The 4,582-nt window shown below is 35.7% G+C and overlaps 1 pseudogene; it reads left to right on the forward strand.

The window, feature by feature from the left end:
* The first annotated feature begins 671 nt into the window (after positions 1-671).
* On the forward strand, positions 672-1,364 carry LOC149543660 (tRNA (guanine-N(7)-)-methyltransferase pseudogene; annotated as a pseudogene).
* The last annotated feature ends 3,218 nt before the right edge of the window (positions 1,365-4,582 follow it).

Here is a 4,582-nt window from a genome sequence, read left to right on the forward strand (position 1 = left end):
ATGCCAGCAATAATACTTAATGTGATTTTTTAAATATCAACACACTAAAAAACCTCCATTTTACATCTGAAAGTATATTTAACAAGCAATAAATTTTCATTTAATTTTTTCCTGCATTTGAACAGTTTATATTTTATTTATTTTCTAATAATTGCTTCTCATTTGTTCCATAGAAAACACAATACCAGTATCAAGTTCAAACGGACTCTCTACATTAAATATTGCAACACCTTCATTTTGTATTAGTCATTGCAACATCTTCCTTGGACCTATTGGAGCATCATCTAGTATCACTAATGTTGTTGAAAGTATTCCAATAGTTCCAAAAGAGATGAAATGCTTTCGAATGTGTTTATCAGATGTATATGGGGTTCCTGAAAAGACAAAAGGTTTTTGAATGTGTTTATCAGAGGTATGTAAGGTTAATAATGGACTATGTCCCTAATTTTCCCCCTTTCTCAAATTCAAAACCCCCATTTTGTCAAATTTGTCCGTTGAGCGAGACCATGACTACACAGGGGTTGCAAAGATCTTGAAGAAATATGACAAGACAACGGGAGGCGTGTTACGGCAGCCATTCATCCAGGAGGTTCTGCAATAGCCATTCTTCACCACAGAGCTTCTCTCCAATCTCGTCAAGAAATGTGAAGAAAAACCCTCGAATTTGAGCAATGTCGCATGCTAGAGAGCATTGTGCATCCGTGAAGCATCCAAGGAAGAATTTTTACAGAGCGCGAGCTCACAGCAATCCTCTTAGTGATTCGCACTTTCTCGTACCTCTCTTTTCGGCTCAATTCGATTATGCTGACCATTTCCCTTCATATTTCTTCGGAAAACATCTCCAAGAGAACAAATCTCTAGTGCCTAACCCTAATGGCGAAGATCAAGAAGAACACGAAGTCTCAAACTCTAAGGATTTGAAACCAGCGAACGCATGTTCTGCCTCAACTGGTCAAGAAAAGAAAATTTGGTTTGCAGATATTGGTTGCGGCTTTGGTGGGCTTTTGGTGCAACTTTCACCCATTTTCCCATCAACCCTGATGATAGGCATGGAGCTTCGTGACAAGGTAAGCGAGTATGTTAAAGAAAGAATTTTGGCTTTGCGAAAAGCGAATCCGGGCCATTATGATAATATCTCTATAGTGTCCCTACCGAGTTTGTTTCTAGAGCATATAAAAAGGAAAAAGGAGGAGAAAGAAGTAGTAGAAACTTTTTCGTACCTTGGGTGCTCGATTTGGCGATTCAGAGGTAGTGATAATTCTCGACGGCAGTGGAGCTCGATTCGACGGCAGCAGATAATGAGCAATGCGCCTCTTTTTTTTTTTCCTTATAGCCCGACGATGTCGCAAATGCGACGTTGTTAGGCTATAAGGAAAAAAAAAAGCCAAATGCAAATTGACATCGCAAAACACTCCCAAATCTATTAGTGTTGGTAAAACCTTGCAACTCGATGGTCAAACAAAATCTTTGATAATCCCGACCTAGCTCAGTAAGGTCTTTAGCCAACCTTGCTTGGTAGATGCAACACGGTGAATGATAACTTTTTTTTTATCCTTGTATCTGAAATACTGATTTTATCATTTGCATTCTTTCACTTTGGAACTACTTAAGATATGGCTAGAAGATGCAGTTCTTGATTCTTCTTAAATCTAATTGGAAATGGTGGAGTCACCAACTTCTTGAGTGACGTGACCATTATTTGAACTATCTTGCTCGGTAGATTTAGGAATCCACTGTTGTCTCATCTACTTTTGAATGTTATCAGCTTTAGCTTTCTTTTCATCTTCAATTCTTCCATTATTCATGCAATTATTGGCTATATGACCAAGTTCAGTACATGTGTAACATCTTATGGTTGTATCCTTCTTTCTTAGGTGATGTCTTGCATAGTTTATCCCAATGTGTCCATATTCTCCATAATAGTGACACCTGCATCAAGTATTGTAGTCCCAACCAAATATTGCTTTGTTAATTTGTACTACTGGATTGAATGTTTTTGATTTGCATTTAGATGCCTTGTGACATTTGCCTTCAAATTTTGGTTTTTCATTGCATTCATTAGCTTTGTGACCATGCTGATTGCAGTTGAAGCATTTACCATTGAATTTTGCCTTTCCATTACTCCAACATTTGTTTGATGTATGACCTATCTTGCCATAGTGATTGCGAGTGGGTCTTTGATTCCTTTGAGCACCTTGTTTGGAGGTTTCACCTTCTTTTTTATATCCAAGACCAGCTTTAACTTTTTTTCTATGAAGATTCTGCTCATTTTGCTAATTCAATTGATTCATGTCTATTTGAGATTTCATCATCCTTTCACTGACTTGCTTTTCAACATTTAGGTCATTTTCCAAACTTTCATTGATTTTTCTTTCAAATCTCATATCACTTTGTAAGCTTGCATTGATTTGTCTTTCAGTGATTAAATCATTTCTCAAACTTTCATTCTCAGATCTTAGATTCATAATTTCTTCATTTGCATTAGATAGTTGACCTACAAGATCTTCATGCTGAAGGGATTGATTATTTCTTGCCTCTAAGTCTTCATTTTCCTTGTTTCTCTGTTCCAAAACTTCACATAGCCTGATTGATTGGATTTCTTGTTCTCTTTTAAGCTTTCTTACTTTTTCCTGCAGAGAACCATTCTTTGCTAGGAGTTCCTTGATTGCTTCATTAGCTTCATTTGAACTGCTTGATGGTAAAAGGTGTTCAATCTTTTCTTCAACATACTAATGATCATTCATTTGTCTTGCAAGTTCCTTCCTTCTTTTTAGAGATTGAGAAAGATGCTCCTTTGCTTCTTTGAGTTGAGCCATGGCCATTTCCAGATCTAGCTTTTCATTTTTAGTAGATTTGTCAAATCTGAATATCGCCATTGTCCTTAATCTTTGCTCAAGCTATCAAACTTTATCCTAAGAACCACAATGCTCTGATACCAATTTTTGGAAATATTTAGGATAAGATAGGTTACTGAGAGGGGAGGGGTGAATTAGTAACTTATAAAACTTTTAATCAATTCATTATTTTAACCATTCATCATTCATTCATCTAATCTACTGCATAAATGAAAGATCAAACATTCATGACACATGTACACAGAGATTTGGTGACCCAGAAACCTTCCAAATAGAAAGTAAAACTGGGGTGGGGATGATGCCCACAAAACTTCAATACTATAACATAAAGTTGGCCTGTTAAGGCTTACAATGATCACTTCTGGTGATCTGCCCTGTTAGGAGCAAGTAGGACTGCTAGATCCACCTTATTAGAGTATTTACAAACATACAGTGAAGTATGCACTCTGTTAGGAGATTTACAAAAAGACTATTAAGTCTACCCTATTAAAGGATTTATAAACTGATTCACCTATTAGGATGAAGCAATGGATCTACTTCCAACTATTTTCTGATAAGATCCTTTTTGCATTGATCACCTAATGGATAGATATAACTTTTCTGCTCCTATGTTGACCTTGCTATATTCCTTTTACTCTACTGCTGATTTGCTTTCACTTTTCTCAAAATGTAGCAATACCTTCTTAACATGTGAACATCACTCTCTTTATATTTTCATATATCTCATCATACATTACATATATACCATTCCAATATTTACAATTGCAAGGTCAGCCAAAACACAAGTGAACAAAACATTACTGAGTCGACCCAATAGTAAATAAATCGGGTTCACTGAACTGACTCGGTGACCTTCTGATACTCGACATCCACTACATTACTCAAAATCATCATGCACTCAGTAGGAGTAGAGGCTCGGTTCATACTAGCCACACAACATTTCTTGGAACTCAGTAACCATTGGTGACTCGGTAGATATAGTGTCACTCGGTAGAAACTAACTTCTTCATTTACCTTGCTTTACTCAGTAAACACCGAGTCCTTCATTTACCTTTTTCACTCAGTAAACATTGAGTCCTTCATTTACCTTTTTCATTTGGTAAACACTAATTCCTTTGTTTACCTTTTTCACTTGATAAACACTGAGTCCTTTGTTTACCTATTTCACTCGGTAAACACTGCCTTTCTTCTCATTCACTCAGTATCCTCTAGAATGCTTAGTGAGAACTATTTACCTATTGAACTTATAAGGTAACCACTGAATGCTCAGTATACACTATAGACTAAGTGATGAGCTAGATAAGCATTCAAAATTGAATAAGTGTTTGCACTAATGACAAATATATCATAATTCCAACAAGAGGTCTTTAGATACTTGAATCTAGAAATGCCAAATAGTTGTTAAGCCAACTCTGTTAAGAGATTTAGATCACTTCTAAAATGGTTAGAGAGTAACAATGAGATGACTTAATTTTTGATGTAACTAAATTTCTAATGACAGATCTCGATTCTAGCTTGTATACTTGATTCTTTCTAATCGAATGTATCTTTGTAGCTCCACAAGGATATTCTACTTATCCTTCTAATTCACTTCCTCTAAGCATCTTCTATTCTTCCATATACTTTCTTTTAACACATTCAATCCTCAACTTGACCTTATATTTATATCTTATGCATTGTCAAGTCAACTTGAATATAACTTAGAATAATTAATATTCATCTCCTTA

Source organism: Cupressus sempervirens, chromosome 8 (assembly GCF_028749045.1).
Source record: "Cupressus sempervirens isolate cs-2001-9-10 chromosome 8, ASM2874904v1, whole genome shotgun sequence".
Taxonomy (NCBI): domain Eukaryota; kingdom Viridiplantae; phylum Streptophyta; class Pinopsida; order Cupressales; family Cupressaceae; genus Cupressus; species Cupressus sempervirens.